The sequence below is a fragment of the Rhinolophus ferrumequinum genome, chromosome 10 (assembly GCF_004115265.2).
Source record: "Rhinolophus ferrumequinum isolate MPI-CBG mRhiFer1 chromosome 10, mRhiFer1_v1.p, whole genome shotgun sequence".
Taxonomy (NCBI): Eukaryota; Metazoa; Chordata; class Mammalia; order Chiroptera; family Rhinolophidae; genus Rhinolophus; species Rhinolophus ferrumequinum.
Genome location: NC_046293.1, coordinates 28235696 through 28257710, shown reverse-complemented (window position 1 = coordinate 28257710; position 22015 = coordinate 28235696). Strand labels below are relative to the sequence as shown.

At 39.7% G+C, this 22015-nt stretch overlaps 1 protein-coding gene across 1 annotated transcript in view; it reads left to right on the top strand.

The window, feature by feature from the left end:
• GRIN2B (glutamate ionotropic receptor NMDA type subunit 2B) overlaps positions 1 to 22015 on the top strand; it is a 398438-nt gene that overhangs the window by 271846 nt on the left and 104577 nt on the right. The window lies entirely within an intron of this gene.

The window sequence follows — 22015 nt, the reverse complement described above, 5'->3', positions numbered from 1 at the left end:
TTGGCCACCAGAGCTCAATTCTCCTCCATGTGGGCTTCTCCACTTGGCTATTTGGGCTTCTTCAAAGCATGGTGGTCAGTTCCATGTAGCACAGTGTCACTTCTGCTGTATTCCCTTGGTCAAAGTAGTCACATGCCCAGCCTAGATACAGAGAGGGTGGGGCTATAAGAAATAAACTACCTCTCGATGGAGGAAGTGATAAAGAATTTGTAGCCATTTTTAGTGAACTCCAAATGTTCATTGAAAAATATCTATTAAAAAAAATTTGATACTAAAGTTGATTGCTCATTATATTCTCTTCCTTGTAAAAAGTTTCAGTTAGCCAGATTAAATAGGCCAAGAGGAAGGGGATGGTATTTGGCTTTCTTAAAATTCTCATCAGTTCTCCTTCTAAACCCTGGCCAATAAACATACAACCTGAGTAAAACCAGTGAGCTTATTATGCAGATGATGCTTTAGGAAAAGCCCCAGTGTGCTAAACCCCCTCCCCACACAGACTGCACATTGCTGCTCTTGGAAGAGCTCTTCTATTGAAAAGCTGGAGCTGCCACTGCTCAATTATAATAAGACTCCCTGGTACATTGAGAAACATAGAAAAAGGAGTGAATAATTACATGGTCTGAGGGGCTGGTGGGACCAAAGTTATGATGTATCCATGTCAACCTTAGTGTTCCCTGCCAAATGTATTTGGACAAACATTGTTTGTTTTTTTCAAAGGTTCTTCCAGGAGAATTTCTCCCTTTTACAGTGCTAGAAAAGTCATTGGCAAGTTCATATACGTTGGTTCTTCTTTTGTAGGTTTCAAACAGACACATTTATTTTGTCAATGGAATCTTTCTTCAGAGATTCCTATTGAACAAGTAATATATGTTAATTCATTTGATTCCTTTGCAGATTCCTTATACCATTGGAACTACTTTGATAAGACTTCCAAGTCCTGCTTATTCTACTTTGATATAGAAGACTCTCATAACAACCATTTATTAATTACCTATTAGAGCCAGGCAGTATACTCATATATGTGTTACTCTGTCCATAGTCCTTAGCACAGCACTGCACTGCCGGGCATTTGGGGAGAGGGGGCCTCCAAGAGGCCAGCTTGCCCTAGGTCTGCGTAGTAAGTTCCACCACAGGTGGGCTGTGAGCTCAGGTCTTCCCAACTCTACTGCCTTCGCGTTGTTTTATGCAGGTCCATATCAGCCATGATAGGTTGAATTTTACTAGTTTACCTCTCAGAGCCAAGTTAACCATCATTTCTTGAGGCACTTAGTTCTAGCTCCTAATAACTGACTTAATGAGCCATGGTGCTGGTTCCATTTTCTAAAAATATAGGCTAGCTAGCTAGATAGCTAGGTAGATAGCAGCAATACAAAAATTGGAAACAAAAGAAAATTAGTTATATCGCCACCACCAGAACACAAGTATTTTAATTTCATGGTGGCCTTTGACCTGTGCCAACCTATTTTTATAAAATTGCCATTATAATGTACACCCAATTTTGTATTATGCTTTTAAGAAAACATTTTGATGGGTGGACATTTTCCCAAGTGTCTACATGTTACAGTAATGATTTTTATTTGCATTGTAATATTCTGTGCAGATGACCAAAGTAGATCTTTTTTGGTTTTTAAAATATATATTTTTTTGTATAAAAGTAATACAGGCACATTATAGAAACATTTGGAAATTTATATAAGAGTACAAAGATTTTTATCACACAGAGAGATAATACTATTATACTTTGGGGTATTTTCTTCCAGGCTTTAAAATATATTATAAATGTATTTTGTTTATACAGACACTCATTTGTCATTTTATTGTTCACAACAGTGGGATCATGCTATCAAAACATCTTCAACTAATATTTGCACGTCTCCAGAAAAGGCATTCTTTTTTCTACTGTTTGGCTTTTTTATAGGGACTTTTTTGGGGGTTACTTTGTTCCCACAAGGTAGGAGTTTGGTGAGGTTCTGAGACCTTCCTAAATGTAAAATGACTTCCGTCTGCATCGGCTGCATCAGTACAGAACAGCCTGTGTGTGCATTCTTAGCAGCGCACATTATGCATTCACTGCCTCATAAACCATGGAGCCAGGCTGACAATGATGTGAGGAGGTGACCTCCAGCTAAACCCTGAAGCTGGAAGAAATGGTGCTGTTCTTTGCAACTATGTTTACATCTGAATATTGCCCCAGCCTCTCATTTAGGAATTTTACATACCTAAGGGAGGAGAGTATAGGATCTACTTACCATCCTACATGTGCGATGGGAAAGTGAACCTTATATGTTACTTGAGTGCATATTTCAGAGGCACGTGTTGAATTGAGTGTGGAAGCTTCTTAGTTTCCATTAGAAATCAATACTGTATAGCACCACAAAGTGCGTTTCTTAGGATCAACAGTCTATGCTTAAGCTATGAAACCGTGGAGTTGGTGTAGATTAGCTGTCTCTGTTTCACGCAGTGCAACATGTTTAAAATGTAAAATTCTTTCAATGTCCAGGAAAATACAGAAAATACTATCTTAAATACCATGCTTCCACTGCACAGATTTAATGAATGTTAACCACTGGCCATAGTTGCTGCCAGATCTCTTTAAAAGACAATATTTCATTAGTGGGTATATCCACCCTCCACACAATCTTGGAAAATAACTTTTAGGATGAGGAGCAGGGAGGCCTAGCCTCCTCACTCTAGTTTCTGTTCTGAGAATGTCACTGTCAAATGAAATGAAGTCCCCCTGGTAACTACAGCACCCACAGAAAACTTAACAGGGAACAAAAGGAAAGATAAAATTAGGGGTTGTCCAAAGCCAATCGAGTAAAAAGTGGGGACAGGGTAGGAATATGGGCTCAGCTAGATGTGAATTTGGACCATCTGTGAGTATGTCAGAAGCCTTGATAGACTCAATAGACTGTTTTTTCTTTTTTTTCTTCTTTTTTCCATCACATTTACAGACAAGCTGCTTCCTGAATTGGATGAATTTTAAGGTTATGATTACACATTTAAAAAGTGAAAATTGAGGCTTTTCTCATTCTTCGCCTCTCTCCTGAGTTGTGGGAGCAATTCATAGCAACTCAGAGTTTACATCTTGGAGCAAACTTGCCTGATGATTTGTCTTCATTGCATTTGGAGGAAAAAATAAGCCTCATCAACCAGGGCCTGATTTTCCAAGAGCCCATCATTCAGGCACTTATTATCCACTTTGTGAAGTTTCTAGGTCCTCTGCTTTTCACTCTTTCCCCTCCCGCTGAGAGTGGTCATTTTGCAGCTTGTTAGGACTTCCATCAGCAGGTGTGGAGGAGCAAAGAGAAAAACTAAAGCATTATTAAGTTTTGCTTCATCATAGGAGCTCTGCAAAAAAACTCGGTGGGGGACAATTTTGATGACTTGCCTACAATAAATTTTGGAGTTATCTGTTGATTTTGGTCCGTACGCCCTCCCTGTCCTCCATTAGTGCTGATCATGAAGAGTTGACTTGCAGAAGAACAGGATGGAAAGGGAACTGCAAATACAGCTGAGATTCGCAGTGAGCCATGACTTAAACGTGGTCCTGTAATATGATGCTGTAATGAGAGGGAACCTAAGTTCATATGAGTTCATTGAAGTATCAAATTGGTGTGCAGTATTTCTCCGCATTCAGCATAGGTCAGGCACACGTTAAAGTGGAAGTTTTCAGTGGGGCCAAAACTGCGGTAGATAGACTCTGGAATCACCTGGGGCAAGGTTTTCAAATTACGTGTATAGATATCTCTGCATGATAACGTTTGAAAGGAGATCAGGTAATTTGGAACAATTACTGAGGCGATCATGTAATCTTATATCCCTCCAAGTGAAAGAGATGGGCCTGAGCAAGAACAATGAAAATGGTTAAAGGGATGTCAAAATGTAAAAGAAATGAAAATTCTCAAACCCGAAGAAAGAAGGACTCCCAAGGTACCAGTAGTTGCTTGCCTTTGGCAGCACTTTAAACCCTCTTCATTCTTTAGAGTCATTTACTTCCCAAGGGGAAGGCATCCATAGCCTCAAGTCTTATGAAAGGGGAAGAACGAAAGGAAAGGCAAAGATATACAAAGGGTACCAAACAAATATGTACACATTTTAAGAAAGGAAAACTATTAAAATTGTAATAATCAGTATATACCAATAACAAAAGATGAATACATTCCTCACAGACAGTGCTGTCTGAGCTGGTGCATTGTCATGATGCACTATTGGTGAAAAGTTCAGGTCGTCTAACTTTTTCATGCAGCCTTCTCAGCACTTCCAAATAGTAAACTTGGTTAACTGTTTGTACAATTGGTACAAATTCATAATGAATAATACCTCTGATATCAAAAAAAAGGTTAGCAACATCGTTTCAACAAGGTCGCAAACTTAATTGTCAGACCTCGTATATATATGTATATACAAAGATACACACACATATGTATATGCAAATATATATGATAGATAATCCTCTATTCCATTCATGGAAAGGCTTTCTTCACTTTCCCACTTCCCCACCCCTGGACAAAGGAATGGAGAAGTTTTTCATCTCTTCTCAGAAGAGAGCGTTTTTTTTTTCTCCCATGATGGTTCTGTATGTCCTTGGTGTCTGTTTGGGGATTGAAATAGCGGGGGAGAGTGGGCATGGGGTCAGCAATGTTTTTAACATACATTTCTGTTTAAACACCTAAGTGTGGGAAAGAGTGTGGTAGGTTAAAAAAGTGTAATTTGGAGATCAGACAGACCTTAATTTTGATGACTAGTGACATTGCCTAACATATAATAGGGCTTGGTAATCATGTTTCATAAACTTGACATTGTTCTTGTTAGATGCCTCACCTAGTAAATTTCATTTTTTATACATATTAGTTAGTTAGTTTGGGAAGAGATTCTTCAAATGTTTGTTCTATAAGTCTGAATCAGAAGAAATATGGTGTTATTGAAATGTAAGAGAACTGAATTTTAAGGTAAATGATATCAAGGGTTCCTTGGAATCTTTTGTGATTTTTGTGACAAGGTTATGATTTAGGGAAGTACCTCTGTGGATCGAAAAGACTGTAAAGAATGCTTTTATTTCTCATTCAAAATTTTGCTATTTATTTTACTTTAAGACCCTCTAAAGCCACTGGTATAAACGATGTTCTCTTTCTCCCTAGTTTATTCCTTTCCCTTCTCCTCCCAACATTTATAGGAGAGTGTTTTCAAGAGCAAATTCTCCTAGACAGGAATAGTTGGTGACCAGTGTGGGTCTCAAACTCATTTTTCACTGCAGATTGACATTTTTCTGGCGTGGTGGTGTGCGAGGGGCAACTCTCTGCCAGGTTTGATGATTCTGCTACTCCTGGGGGTGAGGAAAGGCTCACCACCTTCCCACTCGTTGGTGAGGCAGAGAGCAGGAGAGTCATCAGAGAGTGGGAAAAGGGGAGTGTGCTTCATGGACGGTTTCTATATCTGTCTACTCAACAGAACCACCAGGGAGCTTTGAAATGCATATCCTCAGGCTGTATCCCAGGCATATTGAATCCCTGTCTCTGGGGTGTGGCCCAAGAATCCCCATTTTTAACAGGCTCCCAAGGTGAGTGTCAGACTCAGCTCAACTTTTGGGTGTAAACTGTGTAGAAAAGGCCTGTGTAGCATATCATGGGGCTTTCCATGAGTGCTGTGGGAAGGTACCAAAATCCTGGCGTTCTTGATGATTCTGACATGTGACCCCCTAAAGTTACGAAGGAAGGACCCTACACTATTTGCTGGGTAATTTTGAATGTCTCAGGAAAAGATCATTCCAAGCATCTCATTTTTCCAGAGCCATATTGGTTATATCTATGAACAGGCTTCTCTCCTTATGTTACAGAGATAGACTTCACCAATGGGCAGGCAACCTAGATCACTGAGGTAGAAACTTTGTACCTATCTTTACACTCCCAACCCTATTTCCATCCATGTTATTTCCTCTCCTTAAGCCACCTAAAAAATGAAAACAAATCTCTTTTTTTTCTGGGCAAATTGCTGGAAAGAGTTGGGAAATCAAGCTAATGGCTATAGGGAAAGGATGTACTTCTCTCAGGATTTTTCCCTTTTGGCTTTCCTATGGGCTCTTAGCCTCATTCCGACCATCCCAAGACATTCTTGGATGAAATCTGGGTTTGGCAGCAGCCACACTTTAGTTGCAGTTCACTTCAGCTGGGGCTTTGGGTATGGCTAGAAAAAGACATGAGAATAAGAGTTAAACTCTCAAAATTAATTCATCTCCTTTAGGAGGTTTTGTCCATTGCTGAGTTCTTATCTCCTCTTTCCACCAACACCTACTTACTTGGATCTTGGATCTTGACTTATTTTGGCAGTTCTGTGTGCTTGTACTGTGGTTGCCATGGAAATGTTATCCAGCATGCTGCATGCTGTTTCATCTTCTCTCCAGCTCTTCATTTTTCTCCAGTGTGTGTTTTCTCCCTCACCTTCTCCAACTCTTATGCACCCACCCTATCCCCCTTTGTAATCAAAGATGTCAAACACTACATTTTTCAAGCTGTACTGCAACTTCCCCCTAGTCACGCTGAATGTGTTTTAACTTCATACAAGTATAAACAAAGCAACCTGGTAGTAACTGGAAGAGAGGTAAGGAAATCGACTCAAATGCTAAATTCCTCTAAGTTATACTAAGATGCTCAAGAATTTGAGGGAATTCAGGCAAGTGTGAATCAAATTAACTTCCCTGTTCTTTCTCAGGGATTAAACCTTTGCTGAGGTTCAGAGAGACTTATGAACAGTACCTTTCTGATTTCCACCTGGACTATTTCTTCATGTCCTGGTGTTCTCTGTAAAGGAGAAAGTCTAAACTACCTTCAGCTCTTAATTTCCCATCCATGGAATATTCACTTTGTGCATTGTCTGCACTGACCCATAGGCATCTCTACAGATATCGACATCCTGGGTTATCAAAAGTTGGGCCAAATGTAGACAAGATCTTAGTGCAACTATCTGAATATTCACCCTCATTTTCTCTTCTTCTCTTGCTGTGGTGTGGGGGTTGATGGGAGTGGTAAGGGGTGATGGAGGGATGTTGTGTGTGCCTAACCATGTGAACATTGAGAAAAAAATTATCTCCCTCCCCCACAAGGTATTTTAATTTTTCTCAAAGATTGAATAATACTAGAAAACAAATAACAAATAAATGCCCCTTTTGTTTTTCTGGTTTCTTTTTCAAAGAGCTGCTTGTTTCAATGTTATAAGCAAAATGAGTTCTATTTTTCTCTGTCCCTAAACCAACAAAGTGAATTTACATTGATAAAGAACATCCAAATATTATTTTTACATGTATTTCAGAATTCTCTAATGTTTTTATTTTTCAAAGTAAAAAAAGAAAATCATTGCCGGCAACCCCAATATCAAGAAGGTTTATAGCTTTTTCTTTCTTTATCGAATAAGATTTGAATAAGTTACATGATTCTCACAGGCAGAAGTGTTTTTATGAACAATATAATGGAAAGAACATTTAAAGAGGAGTAATTTAAAAAGGGCTATTGCAATAATGAAGTCAGGCCAACTTTTTGTCTCATAGCTTTTAGAAAAGAGAAAGATTGTAGGTATACATTATTTAGAAGTTATTATTTTTAAAATCAAATATTGGAGGAGTCACTTTCTTCCACAGAGAATTAATACTCAATGCTGGTATCAATCGTGTGTGTGTGTGTGTGTGTGTGTGTGTGTGTGTGTGTGTGAGAAAGTAAGAGAGAGAGGGAGAATGTGTTGTATATATGACATTGATGGGGTGGGTGTGGGGGTGGGAAGTGAGAAAGCAGAGGACAGGCTCTCAAGACTAGCCTTCGGGAAGTTCAAAACAAATCAGTAAGCATTTATTGACTACTTACCACAAGCCAGGCATTCATTTGGATTCTGCAAGGGATAATAGAAGGACAGGATTTGATTCTTACCTTCCAACAGTATACTGGAAAACAAGACACAAACGCATAAGTTAAGTAGCAAAAAGGAACAAAACAGGTCAGGTCAGACATGTGGACTGGAGGCGAGAAAGGGCAGGAGGAAAGAAGAGGAGAGGGGTGTTGGATGGCCAAGAAAATACAAAGAAAGGCTAAAATTTGATCTGCGTCCATAAGCATGAGCAAGATTTGGATTACACTCCACTGAGAGAAAATGAAAGAGAGGCAGGAAAGTGCGAATAATGTTCAGGGGACAGTGAAGAAGCCACTTGTCTTCAGCAAGGGTTCTTGTGGAGGACAAGAGAATTCCAAACGGAGAGAGGGGGCCAGGATGTAGAAGGACTTGACTGAAAACAGATTTTTACTCACGGTAAATCTTGGAGACTTTTGAGCAATAGTTCTGTAGCACTAAGGAATCTTATACTCAGATTAAGTGCTAGTGGGATTTGGAAGGTGGAGGGCAATTGATACGAGGCAGATGGCCCAGGAGAGGGCTACTGCAGGTGTCTGGATATGAAGGAATAATGGCCTGATCTAGGATGAAAACTGGGAGTAGATAAGAAGGGGCAAAAGCAAGAATTATTTTGTATAAACAGGAATGTTTGGGGGGACTGGTTAGGCGTGGGAAACTATGAAAAGGAAGACATCAGGCACCCCTGGCAGATTTCAAGACCAAAGAATAAGGCTAGTTAATATTTACTGAGTGGCTACTATGTGCCGGGCACCAATCCAAGTGCTTGGTAAATATTAACTCAATGATAGAGGGAATTAGAACATCCTCTATTTTCAGGGGAAGGATAAAGCCAATCCATTTCCAGCACGAAGAGTTTGTAACGGGGTGGGGGTGGGGAACGCAGGTAGAAATGGCGAGCACGGGATAGAAATGGGAGATGAGAAAGAGATCTAAGACTGCAGGCATAGAATCGGGACTCACCCACTTAGAAGAAGAGTTGGTGCCCTGGGAATGGCTCAAATGAACAGAGACCCTGTACTGAATTTCCTAAAAAATCTCAAATGAGGGAAAAGATGGATAAAAGCAGCCAGCAGAGAAGGTAAAGAAGGTAAATCAGATGGAGAAGGACCAAGATAATGTAGCATGATGGGACCTAGAATGAAAGCATTTCCAGAGGAACGGGGTGTTCTACAGTATAAACCTATGAAGAGATCAGCGGGATAAGTACCAGGAATAATCTGTGTATTTGAGTATCCACATCATAAGTATGATTCTGCCTCCCTGTTGAGGGTGATTGAGAATTGATTGTAAATACTTTAATACGGCATGTTAAGTCCAGAATGAGCTTGGGTATTCTGTGCCAAACCAGGGTAAACATTTTTCCCAATCTTAACTGATCCAAATAAATATTCTAGCTCTTGTTGTCTGCCTCTAACAAGAACTCCAAGAATATAGCCCTGGACTTTTATAAATGACATCCTCCCGGAGCATGAGCTGAGAATTAATTCCTCTATAATTCTAGTCAAACTTACTGCTTTGTGGTTTGTCTCCTGTTTTCTTATAAGGCAAATTAACTCCATTTCTTCACTTTTTGGGTTTAGTGCTTGTGAGATATGACAGAGCAACTGCCCCTCGAGACTGGAGTTCTCTTATTATTCTACGAACATACCTCTTCACCGCCAATGTGCCTCCAGTCTTTCTTAAGGATGTAGAGTCGATGTGTTTCACCCTTTTCCCTGTAGACCTCCCTTATGGCGCTGCTGTAAGGGATAATTAAAAGCAAAAGGCAGACTGCTGGTGGGTGGTATAAATAATGATTAAGAGTCCAGGCTTTGGAGCCAGTCAGGTCCGGGTTTAGATTTTAGTTCTGCCAACTTAGAAGTTTGGGACTTCTTTTTTTCCCTCTCTCCTGACCATTGCTTCTCTTGACATTATTTTTAATGGAAGGCAATGGAAGGAGCATGGATCACTCAGAATCAAATGGGATCATCCCCCAGTGCCATTATAATATGACCCTGGGCTTTCATTATAATATGATCTATTATTTAATAGCATTACTGTGAGAATTTAAAATATGCAAATCTAGAACAGAGCTTGGCCTGTGCTTGATAAATGGTAGCATTGTTAGAGTTTTGTTTTGTTTAGTTTGAGTAACCCAGAATAGAAATATGACTTCCATGCCATTTCACTTATAGAATAGTAAACCGTGAGATTCCTTTACCTCAGGGAGAGAAAACTCTGAAAAGGGGAAAAAAAATATCAATCAGCTCATTTTATACATAATGCTAAACTACAGCAGACATTTTAACTGATTTGACTGGTTCTTAGAATGCAGCTCATAATAACAGCCAGCTTATTCTCCTTTTTATTCATGTTGCAGAGATGAAATGAAAACCAAGAGGGAGAAGTCAAAGCTGTGCCAGACTTTGAAAGCCCTAAGAGAGATCTCATTGCCAAAACACAGAGGAACCTGGCTTAGTCTTGGCCATGTTAAGTTTGACCTGATATCAGAACATTCAGATAGAATGGACCAATCCAAAATATCAAACTGCAGTTCGGGAAAGAGATGGGACCTCTGGTGGAGATTGCGGAAGTTTTGGTATGGAGGTGACTGTTGATGTTATGGTTGTGAATGAGTCTCAAAGGGAGAGAGCAGCGTGAAAAACTGAGTCTTGGGGAGCCATCAAATTAGGGCGCTTCAAGCGGAAATGGACAGAAAAGGAGAGAGAACTGCTCTGAGAAGTATAAGGAGAACCAAGAAATGATCCTACTTTAAACAACAAATACACGAGGGAAAGGAAGGCTGCTGAAAACTTGGGAGTGTCAGCTGTTAGAAACTGTATAATGTCAAGGAGAATGACAATGAAGCAAAGGCTACTGATTTTATTTTTGTTGACATTGGCTTGATTATTGATGACCTTGTAAGAACAGTTTCAGTAGAATGATAGAGGCAAAAAGAGTGACCTCTGGTGAGGAAATAGGGGCAGGAGGTTTCAATTACTTTTTTAGAAAAGTTTGCAGTAGAAAGAGGTAGAAAGTGAAATTACTTCTGAGAGGTTTGAAAATAAATCTCTTTGTGACCTGCCCTGGTCAACAAAGAGTTAATGGTATAAATGCACAGTAATTTCAGAAGCATTAAAGAGCATGTTTCCATAGAAACATCAACCTACAGAGGGAGAGAAAGAGCTAGGATTCCCTGACAAAGAAGGAACAGCAGAGTTCTAGCCCCCACACAGTAGCTCAGGGACGAATGATTACAGGTTTCTTTCAGCTTCCCTGTGAAGGTGCAGTTGGGGTTCCTGGGGTTGTCCTCTTAAGGATGAGGAAAGAGGGAAATGGGTTTGGTTTCAAACACTCGTGCTCTCACCTTGCTTTAAAATCTGACTCAAGGGTCAAGTCCGTTCAAGAATACTGGAAAAGACTAATGGATGTCTTTAAATAACTAACTAAAATTGACTAAATAAATAAACAAATACATTTGATCTTCACCCGACCTCTCTGTTCTAACCTGTTCTAGAAACAGTACTATAATGTACCATGTTTTAGAGCAACAAACACTTAAACAAAAACTCTAGCAACACAGGATGGCTGTTTGACTCGCACCTTTGCATTATAGTTTCCATCTTGGAGAATACTTCTTGATTAGATATACATTTCACCTCACTGTTTTCAGGTCTATGATATCCCTTTCACTACTGACTAGTATTCATTTCCTTCAAACCCAGCCATACTTTTAGGGATGGGTCCTCTCACTGAACTGTAGCCCTCAGAAAGCTATTCTCCAGATTGTGCTACAGGAGTCATGTGAACAAACTCCTTGTTGCTAACTAGCTTTCCTGACAGTTCACCTTCTCTATGCCCATATTCTCTTCCACTGTGCATCTGTGAAGCATCTATGTTTTGTTCCACTGGTCTTTCTTTGGACCCTTGACTCAAGAAATCATTTTATTTCCTATGTGAAAGGGCTTTATTCTTGTGAAGGATGTGGTTCATGACTGAGTTGTCTGAAGACAGGGATGTGTTCTTGGATGAGTCACAGCCTCCACCGCTCTTTCTGTCTCACACGTGTAGTATGCTGTAACTGTGGGGTTCTCATCTCCCCAGAAGACATAATCTTCACCCAGGTATTCTGAGTCCTCTGCCTGTTGGAAACCATCCCTGGAATATCCTTCCTTTTTTGACCCTTTTCCCCTTACATTCAATATAACTGCTTCTAGAAATCCCCACTTGAAGATCTCTGCCAACCATTACTGGGAGACTATAACCCCCTTTTCCCATGGATGATAATTATTCATAACCTCTAGTCCCAGCCCTTATAACTGAAGCCATCTCACTAATTCATTTGTTCACTTCTTTTGCTACCATGCAGTAGAGCTGTTGGAAGGAGTTGTGAAATTAACATATGGTAGCTACAGAAGGGGTAGGAGCTGTGGGTATGAAGGTATTTCCAATGTGTTAATTTTGTTGATCACCTAAGGTATAGAGAGAGGCTCCAGTATAGGGAAGAACAAATTAAGGAAACTGGAGAAAGGTCAAAAGGGAAACAAAACCTTCCTTATTCTCTTCTCTTGAAACATGCCCAGGTCACTTTGGATTCTAGACCAAGCGCTTATTGTGTACATATGTCCAGGGTTTCTTTTAATAAATCTGAAAGCTCACAAGAAGGAAAAGGCTTCTGGTCAAAGTTGAATGTTCTAGAGTAATCTTTGCTGGACATTGGCTGGTTTTGGCTTAGCCCCTGTGTACTATTGCCAGCTCGTGAGCCAAAATGGGTGTCAGAAAGGGAAGTCTTCGCCTTAAAATCATTAGTAAGCACAAAAAAGAAATATCAGTGTGCTCAGTGATCAGCTACTCTTTGAGATGTTGTGGCATTTTTCTCTGGGAATGATCTCTGATGAGTTTGGATAACCTACCCTGGCTATAGTGCAGCATATTGAGCACCTAACTTATGGAAGAGGAAAGGAATTTATTCACCCCTTTTTAAAAACAAAGTGATTTTTAACTTATTTATAGCATGGAAATGTGAACTGAAAGGAAAAAAATCCAGTGGCAATAACGTTATCCAGAAGACTTACTTGGTTCCTTCCCACTGGGGAACGTCACCTAATTACTTCTGGAAACTCTGGGTTTCCCTTAGCACTTTAGCAGGTCTCACCCACAGCAGAGGTGACTAAGTGTGGTGGATATGAGGACAAAGAGAATTCCTTTTTCATTACTGAGTTCTGTGCATAGTTCTCTAAATGAGAAACAGTTTTGGTGTTCAGCACACTTGATTAATTGTTGACATCAAAAGGCAGCATTACTAGTTCCCTAAGGAACACGCAAGATAAGTGTACCCCCTCCGAAGGAATTTTAAATAGAATTACATACATAGTGTTTAAAGCAGGGTTCTGGGAGGTCATCATGGGAGTCATTTTGAGGAGTCATTTATTCTAGACTAAAATGATGGGGATCTGAGCTCATCGTTTGCCTTCCTTAGGAAGTGAACTTTATATGGAAGTCGTGTGATGAAGTGATTCCCCACTGCAAAATGCCTCACAGAGGTCACTCATCAGAGTAGAAGAAAACAAATGTTCCCAAGCCTTAATAGTGTGGGATTTTGTGCGAATGAGAGGACGTGTGCTGCACAGGTGGGTCAGCAATCGCCCTTATCCACAGGGAATGCGTTCCAAGACCCCGTGTTTGCCTGAAACCATGGGTAGTACCAAACCCTACATATATATACTAATATATACTATCTTTTTTTTCTGTACGTACATACCTATGCTACAGTTTCACTTATAAATTAAACACAGTAAGAGATTAACAATCAAAATTAATAATAAAATAGAACAATTACAACAATATACTATAATAAAGTATTATGAATAGCTATGGGGCTATTGTTAAGTAAAATAAGGGTTACTTGAATACAAGTTCTATGACACCATGACAGTCAGTCTGATAACCAAGGTGGACTAACAAGTGGGTAGTATATACCATGTGAATACCAAGGTCTGACAATAAAGTTCACGATCTTGTTGCAATGATGTTGCTAACCTTGTTAGATATCAGAGGGACTATTTATTATGAATTTGTATCAACTAGACAAACAGTTTACCAAGTTTATTATTTGGAAGCGCTGAAAGGCTGCATGAAAAAGTTAGATGACCTGAACTTTTCCCCAACAATTCATGGCTCTTGCATCACAATGCACCAGCTCACACAGCACTGTCTGTGAGGGAGTTTTTAGCCAGTAAACAAATAACTGTATTGGAACATCCTCCCTCCTCACCTGATCTGACCCCCAATGACTTCTTTCTTTACCCAAAGATAAAGGAAATATTGAAAGGAAGACATTTTGATGACATTCAGGACATCAAGGGTAATGCGATGACAGCTCTGATGGCTATTCCAGGAAAAGAGTTCCAAAATTGCTTTGAAAGGTGGACTAGGCACTGGCATCGGTGCATAGCTTCCCAAGGGGAGTACTTCGAAGGTGACCATAGTGATATGCAGCAATGAGGTATGTAGCACTTTTTCGAAGATGAGTTCTCGAACTTAATTGTCAGACCTCATAGTCTGGACAAAAGATGATTCGTGCCCCTCATGTTATGGGCAGGATGGAGCAGGACGGTGTGAGATTTCATCATGCTTCTCAGAATGGCGCTCAATTTAAAACTTATGAATTGTTTATTTCTGGAATTTTCCATTTAATATTTTAGACAATGGTTGGCTATGGGTAACTGAAACTGCAGGAAGCAAAACCATGAATAAGTGGGGGCCTACTATATTATTTAAAAAAGCAGAGATCCAGGGAGTGGGAGACCTGGACTCTGAATTTATTGCGCCAAAGAGTTGGCAGCATTTCCCCTGGCCTCAGTTTTTTTCAGCTCTAAATATGAAAAGATAGACTGAGATCCAGAAGTCCCTGCAAACGCTACCATTCTCTGATATTCAGGCAATATAAAAGAAAAGGTCATCATCATCATAACAACAGAAACAATAACAGCAGCTAAAACATAAGACTTATTATTTATAGGTGCAGTTAGGTACAGGTCTAAGTCCTTTATGTCTACAGAGTCATTGTTGTGAGGATTAATTACAACAGTCCTATGAGACAGGTACTATTGTTATTCACATTTTTTTTTTTACGGTGAAGAAACTGAGGCAAAGAGAAGTTAAATGACTTGCAAGATAACACAATCTCAGAATTGGTGGATCAAGCATTTGAGTAGCAGTGCCCTGAATGGAGGGCCCTTGCTCTTACACACCGTACAGCACTGCTCGTTGTTGTTTTTGTTGGGGGTGTGTGTGTGTGTGTGTTTAACACATACTGCATTCCTTTCTTCTTGGTTTAACTTACCCTCTTTCTTCTTTTTATTTTCTTTCTCCTCCTCATCACTAAGCGCTTTGAAGCGTTGTCCCGGTCTTTTCATTCCTTTGAGTGTAGTGTATCTAGCTAATGAGAACACGTTTCTGGGATTGATCCCAGATGGACCCACTGGTAAACCCAGAGAATTGTTCCCTGGCCATGGCCTGCCATATTGACCCCATTTGGTGGAAGGGTACAGAAGGGTAGATATGAAGCCTTCACAGCTGGTGGCAGAGCCATTTCGAATGAGTGCTCATTGATTTAACATCTTTCTGGAGAAAGGTTAATGTACTCTCCATTTTTATATTCAAGCAGAGATTATTGGGCAACTCCCAGCAATACTCCTGTATGTTCTTGCATTTCAAATAAAACTAATTCATAGCACTCAGTTATGAAACAGAATCCAGGTAATAGCTCTCAGGAATTTTTCATGGTTAGGCTTAGGGCCCCGAGAAAACGTTTTCATTGTAATAGATGGTGAATTGACACATCACCATGTGCCCCTCAGATGAGTGCAGTTCCGCCCAGACTGCTAAGGGGCCAATGCACAATCCTCACCACCAGCAGGAGAGAAGGAGTATATTAAATTCGTATCAGTCAGTCTTCAAGATACTTTAATTAAGATACAGTCTTCAAGATACATTAATTTAATGCTAAGGACTTAGAATTTCAATAACTAACATATGGACTAGCCCAAACTTGAACCTTTTATGGTTTGCAAAGAATTATTTTATACCAAATAAATTAATGATATAAATACCATGTCAGAGAAAAATTTTAATCCAATGGGAAACAAACCTGCCTCAAGTAATCATAAGTTAATATTACAATCTGCTCTTTAAATTGGTTTTTTCTGAAGTTCTCTACTAAAGATCATTTTGCAAAAGTCAGGAAAGGACTGCATTCGACAGCTTACAGGAAACTGGTATTTCGAATGATTTTAACAGCATGATTTAATATTTTCATATATGAAATTATATGTCCAATGAAACCTTTAAAACATTTTCAAATCCCTTTTCCTTAAAAAGAAAAGTATTGTTGGCAAGAATAAAATAATTCATGTGCTTGAAAACATTGTCATATAACTTAGGAACTGGTGGATCTAGGATTTGAACAGAGGTCGTCTGACTTCAGCATCCTTGCTCTTAAAAACCATGCTACATCGACTGCTGCTGCTCTTGGTGATGGTGGTGATGATGGTGGTGGTGGTAGTTATAGAGTGAGTGTGTGTGTCTGTGTGTGTGTGTCTAATATATACTGCATTCCTTTCCTCTTCGATTAACTTATTTTCTCTGTTTCTCCTCATTGTCTTTCTACCAGCATGTTATGGCATTGCCTCCTCAGTCATTTGAGTGTAGGATATCTGAGTAATGAGATATTCTGGGTTTGATCCCAGAAGAACCCTTTGGTAAGTCCATAGAATTGTTCCCTGGCCACGGCCTGCCACATTGGCACATGTCCTGGGTCAGTCCTTTGGGGTTCATTTTAGTAATTATGAATATCTAGGTTGGGGAAAAGTTAGAAATTTTTATTTAGTCTATCAAACCAGGACACCAAACAGCTAATTTTTAAATAGCTTTACCTCTTTCCCCCAATACTAGCCTCTAATTAGGGGGGCTTTTTATATTATATTTTAAATATCTTCAAGTTCACTATTTCTTTTAAATATTTTAAAGTTCACTATTTCTAATCCTGTAGGAAAATGTTTTTACTCTTTCAAGAGAAAACATGTATACAAAATAGTAATTTCTAAAAGGAGACCAGGGAAAAAATTTGTTTTGAAAGATTTGTGGTTCTGCCGCTTAGGGGATGGAGGTATTAACATAATAGCCATAGTATTAACCAGATGAGATGTACAGACAGAAAGCACGTCAAAGGGACATCTCTGAACTCCCCGCACCAGGCAAGTAAGATGGTATTTTATAGATGAGGGAGCTGAAGGCTTTAAAAGGTAAGTGACACACCAAAGACACAGTTATAGAGTTACAGATAGATTTTCAGAGCTAGAAAATTGTAAACAAAGGGTCAAGAATTCAAGTTACCTGCCTGGAACTGTGTTCCTTTACTTCTTTGCTCTTGCTAACTAGAGAATGGGAACAGAGAGCTGTGAAAAATTCCACAATTTTTGTGGCACGGTGGTGAGTGGACAGAGTACTCGGTGGGCGTTAGGGGCAGGTGAGGACACCTGGGTTTGGTTTCTAGCCCTGTCATCTGATCTTGCTAAAGCCACAAAACCTGTCTGGACATTATCTGCCTTATCTGAAAATGAAAGGATTAGATGAAATAAGTGACTTATTTATCTTATTACCACATTAACAGACATTGGTTTTCTTTAATCTAGTGCCTTGTAAAAATATGGAGGGCGTGAGTGAGTATTGTGGGGCCAGGGCTCTCGGTTTGCTGGGAAAATTCTGGCAGAGCTCTTGGGGATGCCTCCCACATAGGGTACCCTGCTAAATCCTAGCGTTAAGTATCAACGTGGATGAACTCTGAGCATCACCGTCAAAGTCAAAGAGGCACAAGGGAGTTTTACCTCAGTCTGACCCCATTAAACCCACTGGAGTATGACTTTGGCCAGGTAAAGCAAATGCATTGGCTCTGAGCCCCTCAGGGTTCTAAGCCTCTTTCTCAACAGCAGGAGTCAAGCATGAAATGAGATGGATTTTATTTTATGCAGTCTGTATTAGGGATCTCCATAGCACAGGACACGACATGTGACACGAGAATGCTAAAATGCACATCCAGGGCTCAGCAAAACTGATTTCATTTCACTTAGTGATATCGCAAAAAGACACACAACTGAAAATTAGAAGACTTGACCTCCAGTCCTGAAGAAACAGGTCACCTTGGAAAGTTAGGTAACATCTTGGGACCTGTTTTCTCTTTTCTAAAATGAGAGTTCTCAACGGATATTTTCTAATTTTTCTTCTAGTTCTAGCAATCTGAGATTTGTGTAATATTAGAATTTTATGAGATAGGCCCTCAGGTTTCCTACAGGTCAAACTATGTCCCAGAGACAAATCCAGCAATATTTTTTATATACCCAAACCTTGATGGGGCTTCCTGGGAATTAGAGTCTTAGGGGCAGAGCTTTTGAATTTGGCTGCCACTTGAAGCTAGGTTTTCTGACTGCATACTTGAGGATAACATGTTTTTTAAAAAACAAAATAGCTGTGCCATCTCTTAATCTTATAGTTTAATCCTTTATTGACAATATATACTGGGAAGATTTGAGGTTTTAATTAATGTTCAAAATCGACAAATTGCAGTCAGGTCCAAAGATAGTTGGATAATTTCATGTCTTATGGAAAGTTAAATTGATTGATAATACTGCAATCTCCATTTCTCCATTGGGTCTTGTTAAATGTAATCATTACACTTTTACTCACTGAGGTCCAAAATGTGATAAGTACTCAAATCATGCAAATATACAGAGGGTGCCAAATAAATGTATACACATTTTAAGAAAGGAAAACTGTATTAAAACTGTAATACTCAATATATACCGATAGCAAAAGATGAATACAAGTCACGTTTGACTTCTGCAATGACAAGAGTTGCTCTAAGTGGTTACCATCAGCGTCTAGACACTTCTGATTGCAGCGCGCTACTGCTTGAGCAACGCTGACCAAAGTGTCCACTTGTATACATTTTTTTGGCACCCCCGCTATTCTTTTTCTGAGTACGTCTATTGTATAACCTTATATTTGTATCGCATTTTATATAGATTTTTAAATTCACTATTTCATGTCATCATCACAGCAGCCTTACCTGATAAACTGGAGGTAACAATGGTGTTGCCATTTTAAAAAGAAAACACTGAGGTTCAGATACCAAGGTCACATGTCTACAAGTGACCACACTCCCAATTATTTTTTCACACTTTTCATTACCAATGAATGGATGGTTTGTTCTGCCGTTGAAAGGACATCCTTGTTCAAGGAGGGTGTGTATTTGTTAGCTCCTCACTAATAGCTGAATGTTAGCATGTCAGAAGGAATGACTCAGAAAAACACAACGTGAAATGATTAATGTAAATAGTGCTAAAGGATAGGAATGATTAAAGGATACTTTGGAGAAGAATATTTTGTATAATGTCATAAATTTTATTAATAGCTTTGGTAAGTGTAAAATATGTGAGAAGTGACCAGATAAAACAAAATGAATCTATTGACCTGGAAGGGGGTGAACATCCCAGAAAGAGAAAAAAACTATAAGGAAAATCAGAAGGATCTGGAGCAGGAATAATTAGAGAGATTTAACTATAGAACAATTACATTGTCCATGAATATGGTTTATTTTCTCAACATTTGTATTTCTCAACTTATACACTGAATTCAGTGCTGTCTCATTTAAAGAAGTCACGGTGAGAGGCTAGGTACTTACTCCGTTCATGCTACCTATTACTTAAGTTATTTTTGGAACTTCTCTTTCATAATTGCCCTCTGAAATGGACACTTTCTTTTAAATATTCTTAATGGTGTTTTAGATAAAGTCAGAATTATTCAGAGCCATGTCTGGTGAAAAGGAGGGTGCTTAAGTCAGGTAATTTATTGCCCTCTCTCCCTCTTTCCTTCTCTATTTCCCTCTCTCTCTCCTTTCTTCTCTCCCTTCTTTTACCCCTTCCTTCCTTCTCCCTCTCCCCCTCCTTTCTTTCTTGCTCCTAAAAAAAGACGAGACTACATTTTTAGCATTTATCTCATAAACCTTCCCTGAGCACTTGTAGAAATCATTCTAAACAATGCAGTATTGTAGTAACAACATATTTTCCAAATTAATTATGTTGGGTACTTAAATTCTGGTTTGTTTAAAATAGTTTGTTTTATACTCTTGTAATTATATTCCTTGCAATGAATTACGTAGGACTTTGGTTGGAGTGTTGAAGTTGTTGTAAACTACAGGAGAGGTGACTGTTATCTTTTAACTAGTCATGGGCTCGAGCCAGCATCATTGAGCTGAGAGATGAAGAGCAGTACAGGGAATGGAGAAGATGCTAAGTGGAACATTGGGTCCAATTAGGGATGCTACACTTTTACCGATTGGAAACGTCCAGAGAGATAAGAGAATAAGAGGAGGGAACTTGAAGCCATAGCATAGGATAACCTCATGAAGGAACCTGGGATATGTGGCATAGGAGAATCAGGGTCGTATGGTAAAGAGGACGTGGGACAGACACTATGGCTTAAAATGTAATTTCTGCACCCAATTTGCTGTGGAACATTGGCCAAGTAATTTGACCTCTCTGTGCTTCAGTTTCCTTATCTATTAAGTTAAAATTATACAACTAAATGAGCTTAAGGTTTCTTCAAATATTAAAATTGATTTTAAAGGGATACATGATACATGTCTTGAAATGCTTGAAGAGGTCCCACATGAAAGAAGGATTATTAGACCATGACTGTGTAATATCCAAGGAGAAGACCCGGCTCAAGGGCTTGCTGGGCAGTGAGATGGGTACCTTGAGGGTGGCACGTGGAGTGGCAGGTGGAGTGATAAGCTCCCCATGAGTGGGAGTATTCAAGAAGAGCTGAGAGGGCTGATTTTATGATGCTGTAGAGGGGAGGCATAAACTTTAAGAAGTGATGAGCTAGTTCATTGTGAAGGTTTCTTTCAATTCTGAGGTTCAAGGAATCACTACTCTGTGAGATCTTCAGGGCTCTTGGGTGCACTGGTAAAACTACATGAGACCAGAGAATGACAGGCTTAAACATCCCAGGCAGCTCTGGAAGTAACAAGTGGTCCATGAGAGTTTGGCTCATGATGCCTAGTCATCTTTATCATTGCCTAAAGGATGTGCATCCTAGCAACCATGTTGCTTACGCCAGTGTTACCTGGACGAGTCAAAAGAATCTCACCATTTCACTGAATGAAAAGACTTAAAAGAGGAACCTTAAAGCTGCATCCGGATGCTTTCATCTTCTCCCCTTCGATGCAGTGTTAGAAAATCACTGTTGGCCACGTCTCTGAAGCCCTTTAGAACCCTCATGGCCATGACAAGATACCCCCTTCGCTTCTTGGCAGAGACACATCTCACAGCAGCATCAGGCCCAGGGCTCCAGAGTCGCATGTCTTGTGGACACAGAGCTAATCATTATTGATTCCATGGGCCATGATGGTACAGGGACATTAATTACTATCAGCGCAGTTGCACTAACGCAGTTGTAATGACCACGCCTGTGGGAATTCCCAGTGAGGGAACGCTCTTCATCACATCAGAGCAGCCAGCAAGGGAATGGTGGGAGCTGGGGGTGCAGGTGTTGAGGAGGAAGACGATTTCATTTGTCTAACTCTTGTTATTACCAGAGTTTCTGCTAATTTATGTGCCTGTACCAAGAGCTCTCTGTGAAATGTCTCTTCTTTGTTCCCCTTCTGCCCCAGTATTTTCTGTGCACTATACAGAGTACAATAGCCCTGGTTCCCAGATGCAGCTTATGGAACCAGATCCCTGATTGCTGGACTCATCTCACAACTCAGAATTATGGGTCGGGCAGGATCTTAGCAAGAGTTCAAAAACATGTGCCTATCTCTGGGATGTGGAGAGACCGTAAGCTCCAATATGCCACGTTTCTTAGCAGAAAATTGTCTTGGTACACTTCCATTTTCTTTTCTTGTCTCTACCACCTCTGCCCTTTAAACCACCTCCTTTTTTGAGTAATAATTGTTAACACTTAATGAGGGTTTACTATGCACCAGGCCTCATTTAAGCCTACAAACCTAATAAAGTAGGTTTCTCTATTACATTATTTTTTGTAGCTAGGGGAAAAAAGTGATGTTCAAAAATCTAAGTAA